This window comes from Oncorhynchus masou, chromosome 10, assembly GCF_036934945.1.
Source record: "Oncorhynchus masou masou isolate Uvic2021 chromosome 10, UVic_Omas_1.1, whole genome shotgun sequence".
NCBI lineage: Eukaryota > Metazoa > Chordata > Actinopteri > Salmoniformes > Salmonidae > Oncorhynchus > Oncorhynchus masou.
Window position 1 is genome coordinate 46876470 of NC_088221.1, and position 24645 is coordinate 46901114.

At 45.1% G+C, this 24645-nt stretch overlaps 1 pseudogene; it reads left to right on the top strand.

The window, feature by feature from the left end:
- The first annotated feature begins 9161 nt into the window (after positions 1-9161).
- LOC135547698 (endoplasmic reticulum junction formation protein lunapark-A-like) lies at positions 9162-24007 on the top strand (annotated as a pseudogene).
- Positions 24008-24645: the final 638 nt, after the last annotated feature.

Below are 24645 nucleotides of genomic sequence, written 5' to 3' on the forward strand. Positions count from 1 at the left end.
TTAGTTCAGATAACTTCTAGCTTTAATGTTGTTTCAACTTGTTATTTCCAGTCATCTAGTTGCGTGGCCTTTTTCAAGTTCAGAGAACTTAACATGTCACGTTATCCTTGCATAGACCATTCTGTTATGTAAACTTGAAATGTAGTTATGATAACTGTATTACTTGTTACAATAACTTAATTGAAAGTTGACTTAACAAAATGTGAAATTAATTCAACAAAAAGCTATGATAATTCAACATTTAATTCAACATTTATTGTTGACGTAATACAGGTTTAAGTTTATTCAAATGAGAATAGTAAGCTGTACTGAAATGAAGCAGTGGACTTAACTCTCTTATTGGTCAACAATAGTGTAGCTTTAGTTATTAGAAATCCACATTTATTGTTAACATAAAGGTTTAAGTTAATTAAAGTAATATCAAATTAACAAATATCAAATTAACCGTTAATTGTTAGTCAAAATACATTTAAAAAAAAGCAAGGATAACATGAAATGCAAAGTACTCTGAGCTTGAAAAAGGCCACGCAACTCGATCACTGGAGAAAATAAGTTGAAACAACACGTTTTACCGTGTGGACTCTATTCACATATACTACACTGACAATACAACATACACACACACAGACTACAAAATGACTACATACGCTCATACACACAGAAAACACACACACACATGCATATTGACACCACACACTCACACATAGACACCCTTTCACACTCTTCTGTTTATCTATCCTGATTGCCTCGTCACTTTTACCCCTACCCACATGTACATACTGTATTACCTCGTACCTCGTACCCCTGCACATTGACTCAGTACTGGGGCTCCCGACTGGCGCAGTGGTCTAAGGCACCACAGACCCTGGTTCGATGCCAGGCTGTATCACAACCGGCTGTGATTGGGAGTCCCATAGGGCGGCACACAATTGGCCCAGCGTTGTCCGGGTTTGGCCGGGGTATGTGTCATTGTAAATAAGAGTTTGTTCTTACCTGACTTGCCTAGTTAAATAAAGGTACAAATAAATAAATTGTCTTGTTATTCTGTTGTTACTCTTTCCTCATTTTTTTTGTGCAAATTTGACGTACTTTTAAACTCCGCATTGTTGGGAAAGGGCTCATAAGTAAGCATATCACGGTAACGTCTATACTTGTTGTATTCAGCCCATAGAACAAATACAAATGGTTTAGATTTTCATGGTCAGTGGCCACTTTTAAAATGGAATAGAATAAACAATAGGCCTGCACGACTCTTGCAAAGATAGATGTTCATTATATAGGCTACCAATATGGGAAATTCAAATAAAGTCAAAACTGTCAGTCATTCCATCAGATTTGACACCAATGCTTCTTACAGACACATCACTGCCCTCTATACTCCTCCGTAAACTGGTCATCTCTGTATACACGTCACAAGACCCACTGGTTGATGCTTATTTATAAAACCCTCTTCGGTGGGGAGTGAGGCCTATCAGAGATTTACTGCAGCCCTCATCCTCCACATACAACACCCGTTCTGCCGGTCACATTCTGTTAAAGGTCCCCAAAGCACACACATCCCTGGGTCGCTCGTCTTCTCAGTTCGCTGCAGCTAGTGACTGGAACGAGCTGCAACAAACTCTCAAACTGGACAGTTTTATCTCTTCATCCAAAGACTCAATCATGGACACTCTTACTGACAGTTGTGGCTGCTTCGTTTGAAGTATTGTTGTCTCTACCTTCTTGCCTTTGTGCTGTTTTCTGTGCCCAATAATGTTTGTACCATGTTGTGCCGCTACCATGTTGTGCCGCTACCATGTTTTGCTGCTGCCATGCTATGTTGTCTTTTTTTCTATTTTGTTGCATTACAACCTGTAATTTAAATTTACTTTAATTTGGATTTGATGCAATCGAAGTCACATGATCTGTCACATATTCCCAGAATATATACACCTGTTCTGAAAGGCCCCAGAGTCTGCAACCACTCTAAGCAAGAGGCATCACCAAGCAAGCGGCACCATGAAGACCAAGGAGCTCTCCAAACAGGTCAGGGACAAAGTTGTGGAGAAGTACAGATCAGGGTTGGGCTATAAAAAAATATCAGAAACTTTGAACATCCCACGGAGCCCCATTAAATCCATTATAAAAAAATGGAAAGAATATGGCACCACAACAAACCTGCCAAGTGAGGGCCCCCCACCAAAACTCACAGACCAGGCAAGGTGGACATTAATCAGAGAGGCAACAAAGAGACAAAAGATAACCCTGAAGGAGCTGCAAAGCTCCACAGCGGAGATTGGAGTATCTGTCCATAGCACCACTTTAAGTGGTACACTCCACAGAGCTGGGCTTTACGGAAGAGTGGCCGGAAGAAAACCATTGCTTAAAGAAGAAAAGAAGAAAACACGTTTGGTGTTCGCCAAAAGGCATGTGGGAGACTCCCCAAACATATGGAAGAAGGTACTCTGGTCAGATGAGACTAAAATTGAGCTTTTTGGCCATTAAGGAAAATGCTATGTCTGGCGCAAACCCAACACTTCTCATAACACTGAGAACACCATCCCCACAGTGAAGCATGGTAGTGGCATCATCATGCTGTGGGGGTGTTTTTCATCGGTAGGGCCTGGTAAACTGTTCAGAATTGAAGGAATGATGGATGAAGATAAATACAGGGAAATTCTTGAGGAAAACCTGTTTCGGTCTTCCAGAGATTTGAGACTGGGACGGAGGTTCACCTTCCAGCAGGACAATGACCCTCAGCATACTAGTGATTTAAGGAGAAACATTTAAACGTCTTTGAATGGCCTAGTCAAAGCCCAGATCTCAATCCAATTGAGAATCTGTGGTATGACTTAGTGAATAGTTTTGCACGCTCAAGTTTTCCGTTTTTTTGTCTTATTTGTTGTCTGTTTCACAATGGAAAATATTTTGCATCTTCAAAGTGGTTGGCATGTGGTGTAAATCAAATGATTACAACCCCCCCAAAAATCCATTTTAATTCCAGGTTGTAAAGCAACAAAATATGAAAAATGCAAAAGGGGTTGAATACTTTCGCAAGCCACTGTAGGTCTCTCTTTATGTAGTGTTGTGTGTTTTGTCCTATATTATTATTATTGTAGCGACCCGCACAGACAGCTGTGTGTTATGTGTTAGGCTAGGAGGTGGTTGTGTTGTACTGACCAGTACCCGGTGTTCGCGGGGTCCGACATGTCAATCAACCTGCTATCTGCCAATCACAGGAATGCCTGGAATGTTCTGATGCCGGGCATCCTGGTGGTTGGCGGAGTGGCGTGGAGGGGGGTTGGGCAGGGGGGTGGGCATTGGAAGTTAAGACCAGGTTCAGCCTTTATTCTCTCTCTCTTACGTCTGGGCTTCTCAAGAGAAGGTCACGATTGGCTTGTGGGTTATCTGTCATCTTTTGGCGTGTGCTACGGCCCAAACAGTAGCCTGTGTAAAGTTGGTTTAATAAACCGTCAATTCGCAAACTCAAGCCTCTGTCTGGACAATTGTTCATTTATGATCTAGTCAGGTCATTACATTGGTGTCAGAAGTAAAAACGTTGATACAAGTTATGTGGCTAGCTACCGTAGGTGAGAACGGGGATTGAAAATGCGTAGAGGGAATCCGAAGGTGGAGGTAGGGGACGATTATGGCCAAGGAGGTGCGTGTGAATGGACGTCGGGGGTTCTGTCTGAGGAGATCGCCAGGGCGTCGGAGCGCAGAGGCCGCTTGAGGGAGGACGTTAGAGCGATGGCGGCTGAAGCAGGCATGAGTGCTTCGTCGACTGTATTTCGCGCGGATTCTGGTGGGCGGACCCGAAGTGGCGACGTCGACGCGGCGTGACGAGGAAGCTGGGGCTCAGGATGTAAACAAACATGGCGGCGCCCAGTTCCCGGCTGCGTCCGTATCTGTTAAGACCCCGAAGTATTCCGGTAAGGCGGATTGGGAAGCTTTTCATGCTCAGTTTGAACTGTTAGCTCATTTTAGGGGGTGGTCGGATGAAGAAAGGGCACTGCAGTTGGCTTTATGCCTCACGGATGAAGCTCTGGCCTGTTTGATATTGATTAGCCCCGAGGACAGGCATGATTATGGTGCTTTAGTGGGAGCACTGAGGAGGCGCTATGGACAGTGTGTACAGCCCGGGCTACTGCGCTCCGAACTGAGTAATAGACGCAGGCAGCCTGGAGAGCCTCTACGGGTGCTAGCTAATGACATTGAGAGCCTCTCTCGGCGGGCATATGCTCACATGCCCCCTCCGTGCAGAGCGAGCTAGCACGGGACCAGTTCATACGGGCGCTCTCTCCTACGGAGCTGCGCATACAGACCCAGCTGGCTCATCCTGAGTCATTGCAGACAGCCTTGGAGATGGCTTTGGAGAGGGAGCTGGTGTGGGCTGGGGCTTCAGCTGGGGCTTTGGTGGGGGTGCAGGGAGACACACCCTCTGTGCGAGCTGGGGGCAGAGCAGCCCGGAGCCGGAAAAGCCTGCTTGGGTGGCCGAAATGACAAAACTCATTCGGGCTGTGTCGCTACAGGCGGCACGAAACACAAGCCCTGGTCCCAGGGTCTGCTGGGGTTGTGGCCAGCCAGGCCATCTGCGCCGAGATTGCCCCATGTCCCCCAGAGCTCAGGGAAACGGCTCGGGGTCCGCATAGACCGGGTAGTGCGGACCCTGGCTTTCTATCCCAACCACCATCATCTTCAGGAGGAGCCCACCGGCACAGACGGGGAAGCAAGGCTCCACTTCCCCCAGAAGCAGACGAGGGCAAGCGGATGGAGCCTGTTGTTGTGGTGGGCCGGACCTGTGTTGGGGACTTTTGTCATGTCCCTGTCACTGTGGAGGGGTGCCCTGCTCCGCCCTGGTGGACACTGGGTCCACAGTAACCCTGGTGAGGCCAGATATTGTGCCAGGTTGGACTCAGTGTGAGCCTACAACTGTGCAGCTCCGCACAGTCACAGGTGAGCTGGCACCCATGAAAGGGAAGGGAATAATGACTCTGACAGTAGGGGGCAGGACTGTGCGTCATCCTGTGTGGGTGGCGGCTGTGCAGGACCCTTGTATCCTGGGGTTGGACTTTCTTAGGAGCACAGGCTGCCAGTTAGACCTAAATAGGGGCACACTGAGCTTCCAGGGAGGGACGGAAGTCACCATGGCTCCCCCTAATGTCACATTCACTCAACCCAACAAACCCTTTACTCCAACAGTTAAAGCAGCAGAGACTCATGGCTGCGCCCCTCCCCCACAGCTGTGTGTGACTTTTCCCCAGTCCCCCTGTCACCTACAGCGGTGTGTTACATTCCCCCAGCTACCTCCATGACACAGCCCTCTGTGAGCCCGGGCCGCAACCCCCAGCCCAGCTACCCCAGATGGGAGAGGAGAGGACACTGTCTGCAGTGAGGGAGATATGGGGGAGGAACTGTGTTGGTCTTGACCCCGAGCAGCAGGAACGGTTGTGGCAGTTGCTGTTTGAATTCAGAGACAGCTTTGCGTTGAGTGAGGAAGAGGTGGGTCAGACTCATCTGGTGCAGCATGAGATCGACACAGGTGATGCTCGACCCATCAAGATGCGTCCCCGCCGTATCCCGCTGGCACGCCAGGAGGCGGCAGACAAGGCTGTGTTGGAGATGCAGCGGGCAGACTTCATTGAGCCCTCAGACAGCCCCTGGGCGGCGCCAGTCGTCATGGTGCCGAAGAAGGGGGCAAGCTGAGGTTCTGTGCGGACTACAGGCGGCTGAATGAGGTAACCAGGAAGGACTCATACCCCATACCACGTATCGATGAGTCGCTGGACCTGGTTAGGGGGTCCTCCTGGTTCTCCTCACTAGACCTCCGCAGTGGCTACTGGCAGGTGCCCCTCTCCCCAGAGGCCAGAGCCAAAACTGCGTTCTCCACTAACAGAGGACACTGGCAGTTCAAGGTCCTGTGCTTTGGCCTGTGCAACGCTCCAGCTACTTTTGAGCGTTTGATGGACAGGGTGCTGGATGGCATTCCCCGACAGCAGTGTCTGGTATACCTCGATGACATCCTGGCCCATGGCAGCTCCTTCCAGTCAGCCCTGGGGGCGCTACGGCGTGTGCTGGAGAGGGTGGCTGCCGCAGGTCTGAAGCTCCACCCCGAGAAGTGCCACTTCATGAGGAGAGAGGTGTCCTTCTTGGGCCACCGAGTGGGGAAGGAGGGGATCAGCACCATGGAGGACAAGGTAGGGGCTGTCAGAGACTGGCCCACCCCCACCGACCAGCGTCAGCTGAAGAGCTTCCTGGGCCTGGCCTCGTACTACAGGAGGTTTGCACGGGGCTTCTCAAGCGTTGCTGCTCCACTGAACCGCCTGCTGCCGAAGGACAAGGCTTTCACTTGGACAGTGGAGTGTGAGGAGGCGTTCAACACCCTCAAACATGCACTGATCGGGGCCCCCGTGCTCGCCCCCCCCTGACCTCACCTTGCCCTTTATCCTGGACACAGACGCGAGCAATGTGGGCATGGGTGGGGTGCGGGCCCAGGTGGGGCCAGAGGGGGAGAGAGTGGTGGCGTACTTCAGCAAAACATTTGACAGACATGAGCGCCGCTACTGTGTCACCCGGCGGGAGCTCTTGGCTGTTGTGGCTTCCGTCAAACACTTCAAGTACTACCTGGGTGGTCTGCCCTTTACTGTAAGGACTGACCACTCTGCTCTCCAGTGGCTCATGTCTTTCAGAGAGCCAGAGGGGCAGGTGGCACGCTGGTTGGAGGAGCTTCAGCCGTATGACTTCACGGTGGTGCACAGGGCAGGGGCACGCCACTCCAACGCCGACGCCATGTCCCGTCGGCCCTGTACTGCAAACGGCTGCCGCCACTGTGAACGGAGAGAGGGACGGGAGAGAGAGCTGCGGGCAGAGGAGGGTGTCTGTGCCACAGTGTGTCGGGCGAGCGGGCCTGTCTGCTGTGAGCTGCAGACTGTCGACGTGGCTGAATGGCGGCAGCAGCAGGGACGGGACACAGACCTACAGCCAGTGCTACAGTGGGTAGAGGCGCAGGTGAGGCCACCATGGGAAGAGGTGACAGCGCTCTCACTCGCGACCAAAGGGTTGTGGTCGAAGTTTGAGAGACTGCGGCTGGCTGATGGCGTGCTACAGCGGGCATGGAAGGAGTCAGCTACGGGAGAGGAGAGGTGGCAGGTGGTGGTCCCAAAAGCATTGCGGGAGGCTGTGCTCCAGAGTACTCATGGGGGGGTGGGGACTGGACACTTTGGGGTCACAAAAACACTGCGCCGTCTCCGTCAGGGCTTCTACTGGGGGCAGCACAAGAGGGATGTGGAGGACTTTTGTCGCCGCTGTGACAACTGCACAGCGAGAAAGGGCCCCCCATGCCGCTCTCATGCTCAGCTCCAACAGTTCCCAGTGGGGGCTCCCATGGAGAGGGTGGGAGTGGATGTAGTTGGGCCGTTCCCCACCACAGACAGTGGAAACCGCTGGGTGCTCACGGCCATGGACTATTTCACAAAATGGCCCGAGGCCTATGCTCTGCCTGACCAGGAGGCAGAGACCATCGTCGACGCCCTGACAGCGGGGATGTTCAGCAGGTTTGGAGCTGCAGAGTCCATCCACAGCGACCAAGGCAGAAACTTTGAGTCCCGTGTGTTCGCCACCATGTGTGAGAGGCTGGGTATGCACAAGACCCGCACTACTCCTCTCCATCCTCAAAGTGATGGCCTTGTGGAGCGCTTCAACAAAACGCTTGGACAGCAGCTGGCCATCGTCTCTTCCAAACACTAGCGTGACTGGGACAAGCACCTGCCTATGGTCCTCATGGCTCCATCTCCTGCACGCCTGCCCTCCTCATGCTGGGGAGAGAGATCCGCACCCCTGCGGAGATGGCGTTTGGTCGGCCCCTGGATAGCCCTCATGTTCCTCCGGGGCCGGAGTATGCCCGGAGACTCCAGGACCGCCTGGAGACAGCCCACACCTTCGCCAGAGAGCAGCTGGTGAATGCAGGTGTGAGGCAGAAAAGGAACTATGACGTGCACACCCGGGGAAGGCACTTTGTGGCTGGGGAGCTGGTCTGGGTCTACAGCCCCTAAGGAAAAAAGGCAGATGCCCCAAGTTGGACAGTCACTGGGTGGGACCCTGCAGTGTCCTGGAGAGGGTAGGGGAGGTTGTGTACCGGGTGCAGCTTCCTCCCAGGGGGAGAAAGGTGGCACTGCACCGGGACAGGTTAGCCCCATACAGAGGGGCCTCTTTTCCCCAAACCCCAGGAACCCCCACAATTCCCCTCTCTGGCAATGACATTCTCCAGGCACCCACCCTCAGGTGCCGCAGACAAGGCTCCAGACAGCCCACTCCCCCTGTCTCCCCCCCTGTGTCACCGCGTGGTTCCCCAGAGCCACGGACTGTATCACCCGTTCCCGCTTCCTTGTCCCCCATATCCCTGCCTTCATCCCCTGGTTCCCAAAGGGGCACTCTGCGACCATCACGGCCACGCAGGCAAAGGAGACCTCCGGGTCGCTTCAGAGACTTTGTTTGTTCCCTCGGGGACGAGGGACTTTGTGGTGGGGGGGCTGTGTAGCGACCCGCACAGACAGCTGTGTGTTATGTGTTAGGCTAGGAGGTGGTTGTGTTGTACTGACCAGTACCCGGTGTTCGCGGGGTCCGACATTTCAATCAACCTGCTATCTGCCAATCACGGGAATGCCTGGAATGTTCTGATGCCGGGCATCCTGGTGGTTGGCGGAGTGGCGTGGAGGGGGGTTGGGCAGGGGGTGGGCATTGGAAGTTAAGACCAGGTTCAGCCTTTATTCTCTCTCTCTTACGTCTGGGCTTCTCAAGAGGTCACGATTGGCTTGTGGGTTATCTGTCATCTTTTGGCGTGTGCTACGGCCCAAACAGTAGCCTGTGTAAAGTTGGTTTAATAAACCGTCAATTCGCAAACTCAAGCCTCTGTCTGGACAATTGTTCATTTATGATCTAGTCAGGTCATTACATTATATATATATATATATATATATTTTTATCCCAGCTCCCGTCCTCGCAGGAGGACTTTTGCCTTTTGGTAGGCCGTCATTGTAAAAAATAATTTGTTCTTAACTGACTTGCCTAGTTGAATAAAAGTAAAATAAATAAAATAAAATGAAAATACCCATCCATTTCAGGTTCAGATTGATGAAGAACATCCTGAAGTAGCCGAGGGGCAAACGCTCCACGTATGCGCGGCGTCTGACGTCAAAAAGGCGATGCTGTTTCGTAAAAAAATAATTTAAACTTTTTGGTCTTGATTTAAGGTTAGTGTTAGGCATAAGGTTAGCAATGTGGTTAAGGTTTGGTTTAAAATCACATTTTAAGAAAATAAATTGTAAAAAATCATCGGGGTATATGACTTTGTGTCTGTGGTAACTCGTTGCCACGCCTCTTCGCCTCCTAATATAACCAACATAGAGGTAATGCTGTTTCTGTATGAAAGAGGATCTTCGGACTAAAATACTGTCCAGGTAAATTGCAAAAAAAGAAAGAAAAGAGTTGTAAACGCTAATGCTAGCAGATTTGTTGTGTTTTCTTCACGCTAGAACTGCAGCCACTTCATCGGAAACGCGATTCAATATCAATATGCAGGAAGTTGAATAAAGTTGTCTGTCTAGCACGATGCAACTTGGCAGATAACTGTTTGGTTGTTAAATTTAGTCGTTAGGTTGCTCCCTTTTTCTCTGCAAAAATTGTGAAATTGGTTTGCAAGTTTACAGTTGCTTGACGTTGAACATGTTTCTAGCCTTCCTGTTATAAGCCCTAGTTAGTTATTTAACTGAGTTGGTTTGCTAGCCAGCTAAAACTATAAGCTACTTCATGCACACGTTTGGTAGATAGTGGCACAGTGTGCATTTGCTTGTTTCTCTGCAGAGTGTGAATGGTACCATAATACCAATTTAGTCTATGATAATATTAAACAAATATTAACGTTGTTCAGCAACACGCAATTGAACTTATTGGAGGCTTAGCGTTAGCTAACAAACCTAGACCGTCCATAATAGCAAAGTATTATTAAACTGTGAATTTGTGTATACGCATCAAACTGTTGCTTGCTCCTTTCATATCATAAACTACACACGTTTTGATAGCTAAATCCTTGCCAGGTCAATTGTTAAACATGCATCATGGTACCCACTTTGGGTTTAGCTAGCTAATGTAGCTATGTCATGTGTCAATCAATAATGCTTTTGCGGTAGCTACCATTTTGGTCTTCGAGTCCCACACTCATTTAGTGTCAGTAGTTGTACCCAAACATGCAGTGTCATCATAACTAACTTCCTTGCACAAGAATGGTTTGGTAATCCTTTTGTTTTAATAGATCACCCCAGTATGCGTTATTAACACAACGTTTTTGTCAACAGGTGGAGAGTTCTCCCACTGAGGCACTTGACGAATCAGAGGGGTGTAAAAATACCCACTTTATTCGGACCTCAATATGGGGGTATTAATATCCCGATTTAGGGTATGTATTGCATAACTTGTTCATTTTAGTGGTCCTGTATGGTTGTTGGTAGAGCATGGTGGGTTTTATTCCTGGGGCCACCCATACCTAAACTGTATGCTCCAGTGTTTCCACTAGAAAGTTAGGGTGTGGACAATGGCATGGTTTTTAAATATAACAAAATATAAATTAATCTGTTTCATGAGCTGAAAGAAAAAATGTCCCATAATTTGCAAATGCACAAATAGCTTATTTCTAAATTTGAGAATTTGACAGTATGTCCAACCGGCCTCACAACCGCAGACCATGTGTATGGAGTTTGTGTGGTTGAGCGATTTGCTGATGTAATTGTTGTGAACAGTGCCCCATGGTGGAGGTATGCGCAAGCATAAGCTATGGACAACGAACAACTGCATTTTTAATTTGAATGCACCGAGATACCGTGACTAGATCCTGAGGCCCATTGTCGTGCCATTCATTTGCCGCCATCACATTGTGTTTCAGCGTGATAATGCGCTGCCCCATGTTGCAAGTATCTGTACACAATTCCTGGATGATGAAAATGACCCAGTTCTTCCATGGCCTGCATACTCACCAGACATGGCACCCATTGAGCATGTTTGGGATGCTGTGGATCAATGCGTTTGACAGCGTGTTCTAGTTCCCGCCAATATCCAGCAACTTCGCAAAGCTATTGAAGAACAACATTCCGCAGGCCACAATCAATGGCCTGCTCAACTCTATGTGAAGGAGATGTCGCTCTGCATAAGGCAAATGGTGGTCACCAGATACTGACTGGTTTTCTGCAATCTGTGATCAACAGATGGGTTTCTGTACTCCCAGTCATGTGAAATCCATAGAATAGTGCCTAATTTATTTAAATTGAATTATTTCCTTATGGACTATGACTTTGAAATTGTTCCATGTTGTATTTAATTGTTTACACACACGGTGCATTCGCAAAGTTTTCAGACCTTTCCGGGAAGTACAAAACTAAAACGTATTAAATACATTTTTTTTTTCATCGATACACTACCCCATAATGACAAAGTGAAAACAGGTTTTTAGAAATGTTTGCAAAAAACAGATACCTTATTTACATAAGTATTCAGACCCTTTTATTATGATACCCGAAATTGAGTTAAGGTGCATCCTGTTTCCATTGATGCTACAACTATATTGGAGTCCACCTGTGGTAGATTAATTGATTGGACATGATTCGGAAATGGCACACCTGTCTAAGGTCCCACCGTTGACAGTGCATGTCAGAGCAAAAACCAAGCCATGAGGTTAACTGAATTGTCCGTAGAGCTCCGAAACAAGATTGTATCTAGGGAAAGGTAACAAAAAAATGTCTGCAGTGTTGAGGGTCCCCAAGAACAGTGGCCTCCATCATTCTTAAACGGAAGAAATTTGGAACCACCAAGACTCTTCCTAGAGCTGGCCAAACTGAGCAATCAGGGAGGTGACCAAGAATCTTATGGTCACTCTGACAGAGCTCCAGAGTTCCTCTGTGGAGATGGTTGTCCTTCTGTAAGGTTCTCGTGACCCGTGAGGTGAGATTTGATATTTGATTGGAGATGTTTGACGTGAGTCTGGAAGGACAGTTTACATTCTAGCCAGACACCTTGGTATTTGTATTTGTCCACGTATTCTAGGTCATCTGTGATTTGGGTGAAGGAGAAGCTGGGGAGGCTCGGGCAAGTAGCTGCAAGGGGTACAGAGCTGTTGGTTGGGGTAGCCCGGAGGAAAGCATGGCCAGCTGTAGAGATGCTTATTGAAATTTTCGATTAACACGGTCACCACTGATGAATCCATGACATCTAGCCTCAGTGCAGTGGGCAGCTGGGAGGAGGTGCTCTTGTTCTCCATGGACTTCAGTGTCCCAGAACTTTTTGGAGTTAGAGCTACAAGATGCAAATTTCTGTTTGAAAAAGCTAGCGTTTGCTTTCCTGAATGACTGTATTGGTTCCAGTTGCATATCATGGGGAACCGTTGCATATCACAGGGACAATTCGATGCTATTGCAGTCCGCCACAGGATATTTTTGTGCTGGTCAAGGGCAGTCAGGTCTGGAGTGTACCAAGGGCTATATCTGTTCTTAGTTCTACATTTTTTTGCAAGGGGCATGCTTATTTAAGATGGTGAGGAAATTACTTTTAAAGAACGATCAGGCATCCTTGACTGACGGGATGAGGTCAATATCCTTCCAGGATACCCCAGCCAGGTCGATTAGAAAGGCCTGCTCGCAGAAGTGTTTTAGGGAGCGTTTGACAGTGATGCGGGGTGGTCGTTTGACCGCGGACCCATAGCAGATGCAGGCAATGAGGCAGTAACCGCTGAGATCCTGATTGAAAACAGCAGAGGTATATTTGGAGGGCAAGTTGGTCAGGATAATATCGGAGGGTGCCCATGTTTACAGATTTAGCGTTGTACCTGGTGGTTTCCTTGATCATTTGTGAGATTGAGGGCATCCTTGCTTAGATTGTAGGACTGCTGGCGTGTGAAGCATATCCCAGTTTAGGTCACCTAAAGGAACGAACTCTGAAGATGGATGGAGGGCAATCAATTCACATATGTTGTCCAGGGCTCAGCTGGGAGCTGATGGGAGTCTATAACAGGCGGCAACAGTAAGAATAATTTTTAAAATTAGAAGCTCGACCTGTTTGGGCATAGACCTGGAAAGTATGACAGAACTTTGCAAGCAATCTCTGCGGTCGATTGCAACTGCTTCAACAAAGTACTGAGTAAAGGGTCTGAACACTTATGTAATTGTGATTTTTAATTTTTATACATTTGCAAAAATGTCTTACTCTTTTGCTTTGTCATTATGGTGTGTTGATTGGAGGGGGGGGGGCGTTGTTACTCCCTGGCCTACACACTACTGTATTATGTTTTGAGATTTGTATTAATTCAATAAAAGCTGAAATGTCTCACTCACAGCTGTAATCCCTACCAAAGGTGATTCTTCTAACTTGTATGACTCAGGGGTGTGAATACATATGTCCATTTAAAGTTCTATATTTAATTTTCAATAAATTGGCAAAACATTTCTAAATGTGTTTACTCTGTCATTATGGGGGGGGGAGTATATATTTAATCCATTTTGGATTCAGGCTGTAGCACAACAAAATGTGGGATAAGTCAAGGGGTATGTGTGTGTATTTGTAACGGGGTGGCAGACGTTTGCAGCAACCCTCTAAATTCCAGAGAATAGTCCTGTGCTCTGCTAGTCCTATTGATAGTACCCAGTTTACTGAACTCAAAGCAAGTCTTCCTTCACTGATACTTTTAACTTGTTCTTTTGACAGACTAAGCCATCCACTGTAGAGGTTTTGGAAGGAATTGATAAGGTATGTGTTTTTTTGGGGGGGGTGTTGATCAGGACAATTTTTGGGATGTCGCTCTAGAGATTGACCTGGTTACACTATACAGCTCATCTTGAGTTTGAGATCACTCTAGGCGATGTCCAGCAGAGTGGCGGACACATGTTTCCTAGCACCAGCGGAAGATGGGTCACACCACTGTCCACCAACTGATATTTTTTTGGGGTGTGGCTAAATCGCACGAAGAACCAAAGGGTTTTTTCTTCCCCTCTTAATAAAAAAAGGATAGATAAGTTGGTAATGCACCCGGACATTGAATAAATAGGCTTTTGTCAAGATTACCAGAGGGTGGCATGAAGAAGTCATCTGATGTGTCTGGGATTGAACACGGCTGTTGACTTGATGTGTGGTCTTTGCTGGTTGTTTATTCATTATACACAAGGTACAATACTATTACATATATCTATAGGGTTAACTTAGTTACATTATTAGTAAGAAAATTGTGGCATATGAAACTTATTTAGTCATTATAGAGAGGAAGTTTGCCTATATTCAATGTGTTTTTTGTGTGTTTTTTTATAGTCATGGAAAATCTTTTATTTACAGGATATACAGACTGGTGAGGAATGTAGAGAACTGTATCAAAGACAGTTGAAGCAATGGCTATGGAGACTACTGCTGTACTCATCTCTTCTCTACCTGATGGCCAGCATAATTGTGTATCTCTGGTACCTCCCTGAACAGATGATTGGGAAGGTCATATTGGCCCTTCCGTATGTGATATTTCCACTATTGTAAGTATCTATTTTTCTCTCTCTCTCTAGAGAAATCTATTTATTTGTAGTTGGTTGCTTACCCGTCTGTTCTAATTGTTCTTTCCGCAGTGTATGGCTCCTTCGAAAGGGGCTGATTGCTCTTTTTAACAGAAGAACGGAAAAAAACAGTATGTGCTATAGTCTGCCTCATTATGACATGCTGCTTTCATTTGGTATAATCAGTAAAATGTTTTTTTGTTGTTTTTTTTTAGATGAAAAATTGGACGATCTCAAATCAAAAAAACGAAAAATTGTAAGTTAACTTTTTCTGTGGTTGTCTTTTGATTGGGTGAACATCGCCTGGACTGATATTAGAATCTGTCATAGCCGTTAGAATCCGCCATAGCTGCCCCCTTATACCTGGATAAGGGTGAACATAATGTGGATCCCCTAATCATTCATGAAGGGGTCAAATGAAAGAGCTGAGATGTCAGCACTTTATATACTTTCCTTGTACTTCTTTATACCCCGTAACTAATTTGTAAGTGGATTTAATCTGCCATTTTGAGACATTTACCACCTCGAGATGAACACTTTTACAAGGTGGCGTACCGACGATATGCAGGAGTCTTCATGCCCTGTTCTGCTATTATCAAGCTTTTACAGCACTTCGCTGAGATAATTGCTACTCCTAATAAATCATCTAAAATCTATGCAGACAGCTGTTAATTGGCCTAATGACTTTACTTGGTAAAGCACTCTGCTAACGTCTCTTAAACTAATAGCGTTTAGTGCTAGAAGGAAATAAATCTGAGTAATTGCTTGTCATGTCTAATAACGTTCAATAATTATGGCTGATGGATTTTCACACTCCATTATCGAAGTAGTGCATGTAATTATTATTCTCATTATGTCTGAACAATAAGCTATTTGGTGTTTCCCTTTTTAAATGAAGTTTCTACAAAAACAACTAATTGAATGATGTGTAGACCTACTACAACCGCTTTTATTCTGGTAACCTTTTTAATATCTCATTGATGGTTGAATGTGGGTCTGGCTGTCAGTTGACTTTGTCGGTAGCTGGTCTTTATAGTGTTTCATTAGACCAGATAAGAAACATGTAGTTGAGAATATCAGTCTTGACTTCAAACATCAACATAGGAGTTCACAATTCTGTTTCTGTGCGGTTTTATTGAGTAGTTGTGTCATATTGATGTGGTGTTGAAGACTTTTTCCACATATTGTAAAGATCTGATCATCTGTACAGATACAAGAAAATATGCGGTCGTATAACCCCCCCCCCCCTGTTAAAGCAGTTAATTATTCCAGTCGTTTAATGAATTGCTTGTTCACTTGCTCTTTTTAAAAAATTGATTAATTACGATGTGAAAGATATGACATTGGTTATCATTGTCTCATTACGGTCATTGGATTTTAACAGAATTTATTGTGTGGAATGGTGACGTGTCATATCAACATCATTAGTCAATTAACAGATCGATCAAACATAAGCTATTAGAACAGAAACCTGCATACTCAACAGGGTTTTCTGGAAGGCCAATAATACTATGGCACTTGACTGATGAAATGACTCGTACTGAATCAACCTCACTTTCAATTTGTCCTTTTCAATTCCTTAATATTTAAAAATATGAACTGCTCTTGTCCAACAGCTGTTAGAGGTGATGGAAACTGAAACTTATAAAACTGCAAAAATGATTCTGGAGAGATTTGATCCTGACTCAAAAGCGAAGGTGAGAATATTTTAACTTATATTTAACTAGGCAAGTCAGTTAAGAACACATTCTTATTTTCAATGAAGGCCTAGGAACAGTGGATTAACTGCCTTGTTCAGGGGCAGAACAACAGATTTTTACCTTGTCAGCTCGGGGGATGTGATCTTGCAACCTTCTGGTTACTATTCACTAGGTTACCCTGCCGCCCCAATTACATCCGCCTATGAGCCCACTAATTCTATGAATTAACCTTGAAGGTACATCTTGTTTTCAATTTGAAGGTGCCAGAATCCCTTCCAAATGAAATGCCTATGACTCCAAAACCTCACCAGGGTAATGTATTCCAAAACCTCACCAGGGTAATGTAGTTGCCTAGTTATCTTTAAAAAAAGATGTATTTAAGGCCTTTCATGTGCTTGCATGGCTTACCGTTGGTGTCCTCCTTTAGAACTCCGTCAGCGTCATGTCACTCCTCGTCCCCCGGTGGCGTTGACTCCTGCCGCAGCCCGTCCTCCTCGTCCCCCGGTGGCGTCGACTCCTGCCTCAGCCAGTCTTCTGGCCCCAGGGGCCACCCATGCAGGGCCACCCCTCCACTCCGCTCCTGGAGGACCCCCAGAGAGGATCCTGTCTGAGGCTGCTCAGCAGAGCTTGATGAAGAGGCCCATGACCCCTGGCACCCTTGTTCCAGGAGTGGGTGAGTGGCTGCACACAGGGACCATATCATAATGTGCTTAAGGATATTTAAAAATGTATACTTATTTTTTCACAACCATCCTTTTCTCCTAGTCCTTCATGGACTTTTCTCTACATTTTAATTTTACTACATTTGTTTTACAGGAATGGTAGTTCTGGCCAGTTGAGTGTAGTATTTGAATCCATTATGGTCGGGGATGCCTTAAAACAAACTGAAGGTCAAGTTTGCTCCAGAGAAGATAACTAGGCAACTACATTGTCAGTAGTCTGGTCTTGGACACACAAGAATTGCAAAAGGTTTGACATTCTCCCAGAGAAGGCAACATGGTGTAATTACCATGTGAGATATACAACAACCAGGATAATTTGGACCATGATTAATCAGGGAAGGCCTGCATTTGTTCTCTGGCATTGGTACTGAAAACTTAATAAATGCCTTTCTAATGCCAGGAAACATTTCAAATCAAATTTATTTGTCACATACACATGGTTAGCAGATGTTAATGCGAGTGTAGCGAAATGCTTGTGCTTCTAGTTCCGACAATGCAGTAATAACCAACAAGTAATCTAACTAACAATTCCAAAACTAATTTCTTATACACAGTGTAAGGGGATAAAGAATATGTACATAAAGATATGAATGAGTGATAGTGCAGAGCAGCATAGGCAAGATACAGTAGATGGTATCGAGTACAGTATATACATATGAGATGAGTATGTAAACAAAGTGGCATAGTTAAAGTGGCTAGTGATACATGTATTACATAAGGATGCAGTAGATGATAGAGTACAGGATATACATATACTTATACATATGAGATGAATAATGTAGGGTATGTAAACATTACATTAGGTAGCATAGTTTAAAGTGGCTAGTGATATATTTTACATCCTTTCCCATTATTAGTGGCTGGAGTTGAGTCAGTGTGTTGGCAGCAGCCACTCAATGTTAGTGGTGGCTGTTTAACAGTCTGATGGCCTTGAGATAGAAGCTGTTTTTCAGTCTCTCGGTCCCAGCTTTGATGCACCTGTACTGACCTCGCCTTCTGGATGATAGCGGGGTAAACGGGCAGTGGCTCGGGTGGGTGTTGTCCTTGATGATCTTTATGGCCTTCCTGTAACATCGGGTGGTGTAGGTGTCCTGGAGTGCAGGTAGTTTGCCCCCGGTGATACGTTGTGCAGACCTCACTACCCTCTGGAGAGCCTTACGGTTGTGGGCGGAGCAGTTGCTGTACCAGGCGGTGATACAGCCCGCCAGGATGCTCTCGATTGTGCATCTGTAGAAGTTTGTGAGTGCTTTTGTGACAAGCTGAATTTCTTCAGCCTCCTGAGGTTGAAGAGGCGCTGCTGCGCCTTCTTCACGATGCTGTCTGTGTGAGTGGACCAATTCAGTTTGACTGTGCTGTGTATGCCGAGGAACTTAAAACTTACTACCCTCTCCACTACTGTTCCATCGATGTGGATAGGGGGGTGTTCCCTCTGCTGTTTCCTGAAGTCCACAATCATCTCCTTAGTTTTGTTGACGTTGAGTGTGAGGTTATTGTCCCGACACCACACTTCGAGGGCCCTCACCTCCTCCCTGTAGGCCGTCTCGTCGTTGTTGGTAATCAAGCCTACCACTGTTGTGTCGTCCGCAAACTTGATGATTGAGTTGGAGGCGTGCGTTGCCGCGCAGTCGTGGGTGAACAGTGAGTACAGGAGAGGGCTCAGAACGCACCCTTGTGGGGCCCCAGTGTTGAGGATCAGCGGGGTGGAGATGTTGTTGCCTACCCTCACCACCTGTGGGCGGCCCGTCAGGAAGTCCCGTACCCAGTTGCACAGGCGGGGTCGAGACCCAGGGTCTCGAGCTTGATGACGAGCTTGGAGGGTACTATGGTGTTAAATGCCGAGCTGTAGTCGATTAACAGCATTCTCACATAGGTATTCCTTTTGTCCAGATGGGTTAGGGCAGTGTGGTTGAGATTGCGTCATCTCGTCTGTGGACCTATTTGGGCGGTAAGCAAATTGGAGTGGGTCTAGGGTGTCAGGTAGGGTGGCGGTGATATGGTCCTTGACTAGTCTCTCAAAGCACTTCATGATGACGGAAGTGAGTGCTACGGGGCTGTAGTCGTTTAGCTCAGTTACCTTAGCTTTCTTGGGAACAGGAACAATGGTGGCCCTCTTGAAGCATGTGGGAACAGCAGACTGGTATAGGCATTGATTGAATATGTCCGTAAACGCATCAGCCAGCTGGTCTGCGCATGCTCTTAGGGCGCGGCTCTTGTCATGGGCACACCTTGCAAATGTTTCATATAGCTTGATACTATCATGCACTTTTTATAAAAATACATTTTGATAGTCACTACAGTTTCCATATGTTGGTATATGAATAAGCAATAGGAAACTATTGGTTAGTGTATATTAATTACCGCTCAGTAACACAGCAGGGATTCTTGTATACTTGCTGTGCAAGTGAGATCCATTTCCAAGTCATTATTAAAATGTGTCCGTTTCAAACATGTTATAGTGGGCCTCTGCAGCGAACTGTAGATTTGGGTCTTGCTGTTTTTTTTATTTTTATGAAGCTTCTCGGCCTCCGTGTGATCAGTTTTCGAGACCAGCTAACGTTCATGTGTGTTCTGCACCCCCCCTCCCCCCAGGTCCTCCCCTGGCCAGACCTGTCCTCCCCAGGGATCGCGGCGCCATGGACAGGGTTATTGAGTACCTTGTCGGCGATGGCCCTCAGAATAGGTAGAGTAGCTTCTTGGCGGTGTTGTCTTGTCACCTAAAGATGTGTGATTTGGACAGTTTATCAGCGTCTATCGTTTTTAAAACTGGCAATGTTTTGCTATTATGATCATTTTTCAATCCTCAGCAAAAAATAATCTGATTTCATTGCGTGTATGCAACATGTATTATTTTTCTCCCTCCCAGATATGCCCTCATATGTCAGCAGTGTCTCACCCATAATGGCATGGCATTAAAAGAGGAATTTGAATATATTGGTAAGATTTTGAGAAACATATCTGTCACTCTCCATCAAACACTATGCCCTTAATTTGCCCTCTAGCATTTGGCAGCACTGTGTATCCTCAGGCTCTTAAAAGCCTCTGCGACTACTGGCTTCTGAAAGCGTCGAGATTGAATATACAAATAAGGGCAACCCATTGATCTGATGCATTTATGATGCAATTATTTTTGGAATATCATTGGTTTTTATCTTCACATTCATCTTTTTACGTGGAAATAATTGCCAATCATACAGTTCACAGTGCACTTCGACCATAGTAGATTTGTCTCGTTTCAGCCTTTAGATGTGCATATTGTTGTTTCCTGAACCCTGCGAGAAAGGCCAGACCTCAAGCCCCCGACTCCCTGAGATCAGTGACGAGACGAAGATCCTCACCGATGCACCCATCGCAACACCACCTGAAGCCGATGAGAGCCCCGTTGCTGCAGGTATGTCTCTGCTCACCCATGTTTTTTTTTTTTGTCAACAAGCAGTGGAAGAATCACATTGTCCTAATTGTTTGCTTACTTGAATGCCTGTTAAACCTGCTGATGTATTGATCCTGTCATGTTCAGTTGAGGAGAAATGGCCTTCTCCCCAGCTGTAGAGGAGATCCAGGAGTTGACAGTTACTCCCACAGAGAGTGCCCCTGAAACGAAAGGGTCAGAAGCCCCAGTCTGTCTGCGAGTCACCCCAGAGAAGTCCGATGGAGAACTGGATATGTCCAATATGGGGGTTCAATAGAATGTTTCAACATAATTTTAGGCTGGAGCTATATTCTTTTTCTTAGGTATTTTTCTTAGTTTTTAAAAGTTAACTTAATAACATCAATGCTGTGAGTAAGAATCGCAGAATGACAGGCTAAGGGTTTGGTATGAACTTAAATAAATACAATTTTTTCCTGTCTGTTATAGTGATGGCATATAAACTGAATCCTGATGGTAGGGGATAATGGACAGGCAATATTCTTGGGATTTGACGCAATGTCAATACTTTCATTCACTATTCCAGCACTTCCATCCATGAAGCAAAGAGTAGGTCTGCTAGCTAAGCGTTTGGCGTTGATGCACAGCTGTAGAATGTTTATATATGTATTTTTTTCCTTTTAGTGTTTTAAATATTAAGCGGATAAGCAATTTTCCACATGACTATATTGTCTGTTTTGTGTGACGATGTCTGTCCATGTTGTCTACAGACAGGTAAACATGCTAATGCATGCTACTATTACTTATTATTATTATTAATGCAGAGGCCAAATGTAGCTAAGCAGTTGGTCTGTAGAATGATGTTTTCTTCCGTTTGTTTTGCGTGAGTTAATTGCTACATTTTTCAGTTTTTTGTTAGTTTTTTTTGTTTGTTGAGAATGTCTGGCCATGTTTACAGAAATGCAAAAAAATATACTGTCTGGTGTTCTATGAAATTTGTATATTTATAGTTGATGATATTTATAGATACTACAGTATTGGGATACAGTGCCTTTTGGTCAGTATTGAATTGGTTTTGGATACTTCAAGCACCATGTGGCTAACCGCATGTTTACACAGTAATGGTACTATCAGGAGTGCTTAGTTACATATGTATTGCTTAAAAGGAGAAAGATGTTCTGCTCTACTCTGCATCCGAGTGCGTTGTGCGTTTATACTTTGAAATAAATACAGTCAGTCAATTTCAGTAAGCTGCATGTGTTTGCTTAGCATTATGAATTTTCCAGTTTCATAATGTGACTGAGTTGTGTTTTGACGTTCTCCTACCAACTAGAGGTCGACCGATTAGGATTTTAACGCCGATACCGATTTATTGGAGAACAAAAAAAAAGCTGATGCCGATTTTTAATCAGCTTTTTAAAAATATATTTGTAATAATGACAATTACACCAATACTGAATGAACACTTATTTTAACTTTATATAATCAATTTAGTCTCAAATAATGAAACATGTTCAAATAATGCAAAAACAGTGTTGGAGAAGAAAGTAGAAGTGCAATATGTGCCGTGTAAAACTTTTTATTTTATTTATTTTTTTAAGTTCTTTGCTCAGAACATGAGAACATATGAAAGCTGATGGTTTATTCCCAGTTCTTCAATATTCCCAGTTAAGAAGTTTTAGGTTGTAGTTACTATAGGAATTATGACTTTCTCTCTCTACCATTTGTATTTCATATACCTTTGAATATTGGATGTTCTTATAGACACTAGTATTGCCAGCCTAATCTCAGGAGTTGATAGGCTTGAAGTCATAAACAGCGCAATGCTTGAAGCACAGCTGGCAAACGCAGGAAAGTGCTGTTTGAATGAATGCTTACGAGCCTGCTCGATCAAATCAGACTTAATTATAATAAACACACAGAAATACGCGCCTTAGTTTCCGGATTTGACCATGTTAATGACCTATCATTTCAAAAACCAAACATTTTATTCTTTCAGTGAAATACATAACAGTTCCGTATTTAACGGGTGGCATCCTTAAGTCTAAATATTGCTGTTTACATTGCACAACCTTCAATGTTATGTCATAATTATGTACAATTCTGGCAAATGAATTACGTTTTTTGTTAGGAAGAAATGGTCTTCACACAGTTCGCAACGAGCCAGGTGGCCCAAACTGCTGCATATACCCGGACGTTGCTTGCACAGAACGTAAGGGAAGTGACACAATTTCCCTAGTTAAAAGAAATTCATGTTAGCAGGCAATATTAACTAAATATGCAGGTTTTAAAATATATGCTTTGCTTTTAAAAGGCATTGACTATTGTTAGGTACACTGGTGCAACTGTTGTTTTTTCGCAAATGCGCTTGTTAAATCATCACCCATTTAGCAAAGTAGGCTGTGATTCGACGATAAATTAACAGGCACCGCATTGATTATATGCATTGCAGGACAAGCTAGTTAACCTAGTAATATCATCAACCATGTGTAGTTAACTAGTGATTGAGTTTAATTCTAGCTAGCAACTTACCTTGGCTCCTTGCTGCACTTGTGTAACAAGTGGTCAGCCTGCCACGCAGTGCAATGTAATGGGCATCCACAATACCGATTATGAAAACTTAAAATCGGCCCTAATTAGTCGGCCGACCTCTAATACCAGCCCTACCTTCCGCTGATGCAGACAAGGCTGCTACGGGTATGTCTTAGCTCACTCAGTTCAAACTTCAAGGTACAGAAACGACAGTTGTAGAGCAAGTATTTTATTTACTGTAACTTTTGTCGCTCATGGCGAGCCAAAGGGAGAATCACTGGCTGCCTTGTAAAAACTGGGGATAAAGATCATCATTTTCATTTGAGACCAAGCAGCCTGCTTCCCCCAGCTAAAGGGTAGAAACAGGACCCCCCCCCAGAGAATTCAAATGGTGTGCTGGATGTCCCTGTTACAATGTTCCTGTGAAAACGACAAGCTTCTGCACTGTCCTTAAGATCTGGCAAGGATCCTAACTATGGGCAAGAACCTGGCTACACATGGTGTCCTCTGTCAGACATCCTTTTCAGGAATCCAATCCTAGTGAAATGTTGTGTTAATTCTAGATCTTACGCAGACATAACATCGGTAAAGCTCCCGGACCAGCATGCTACTTATGCCGTAGATAGGATTTTAGTTGAATAGAGTATGTTTTCAACATGTGAATACATGTTGGAGCTGTATATTGTATTGTTTTAAAATGTAATGGTTAGCAGTGTGCTCAAGTTTTGTCAGAATCATTTTATTTAAACTAGGACAAGTCGGTTAAGAACAAATTCTTATTTACAATGACGGCCTACCCCGGGCAAACCCTAACCTGACGACGCTGGTCCAATTGTGCGATGCCCTATGGAACTCCTAATCACGGCCAGTTGTGATACAGCCTGTAATTGAACCAGGGGCGGACGATTTTCTAAGTAATTCTCCACATCGTCATTGTTGTATACCCCTATTGAACAGGTTTTCCAAGCACAATATGGAGTTAACCACATGTTTGCATAGTAAAGGTACAATGAGTGCTTACTTATCTATGCATTGCTTAACACGAGAAAACAGATGTACTCTGCACCCAAGTGTCTTAAAGTGCTTGTGAAAATGCTGATTTCATAATTTGACCTTGATTTTGATTAAAGGTTCAAAACAATGTTTAACTGGTGGAGTTTTTGATTAGGACATTTTGTTTATGCTTCTATTGATTTGTGTGGTTCTTAAAGGTTGAGTGATTGCTCTTACTGTCACTTACACATGTAAGATCTCAGTGGGAGCTCTTACTGTCACTTACACATGTAAGATCTTGAAGTGGGGAGAATTTCATTAATGAATCTGTAGAAATGTGTATTTGCATGTCACTACATCTTAGACCAAAACAGGTAAGACCATAGTCTCCATTTTGTTGAAATGAGTTATGAGCTGTTAGTTTGCTGGTTTAACCACCTTGCCTCTGTTCCAATTCACCTGTCACCATTGGACGTTTAGAAGAACGTTAAAACAGTCCATGTTCATTAGGAAGCTTATTTTTAGCTCGTTGGTCATTTCAGACAGCGAAAGAGAATGGTGTTGACAACCCCAGCCATTCTTGATGGCTTGAGTCATCACTGCAACGAAGTTGCCCAATGCCTTTTCATAACCCCCCCCCCACTGCCTTTTCATGACCTCCGATCTTAGATACAGCGTCAACTGTTGTTGGGGTCAACATCACACTTTTTTTCTTTGGGTTTTGATCATGTACGTTTACAGAGACATGACTTTCCGTGTTTAGTAATGCATCAATGTGACACAAACCG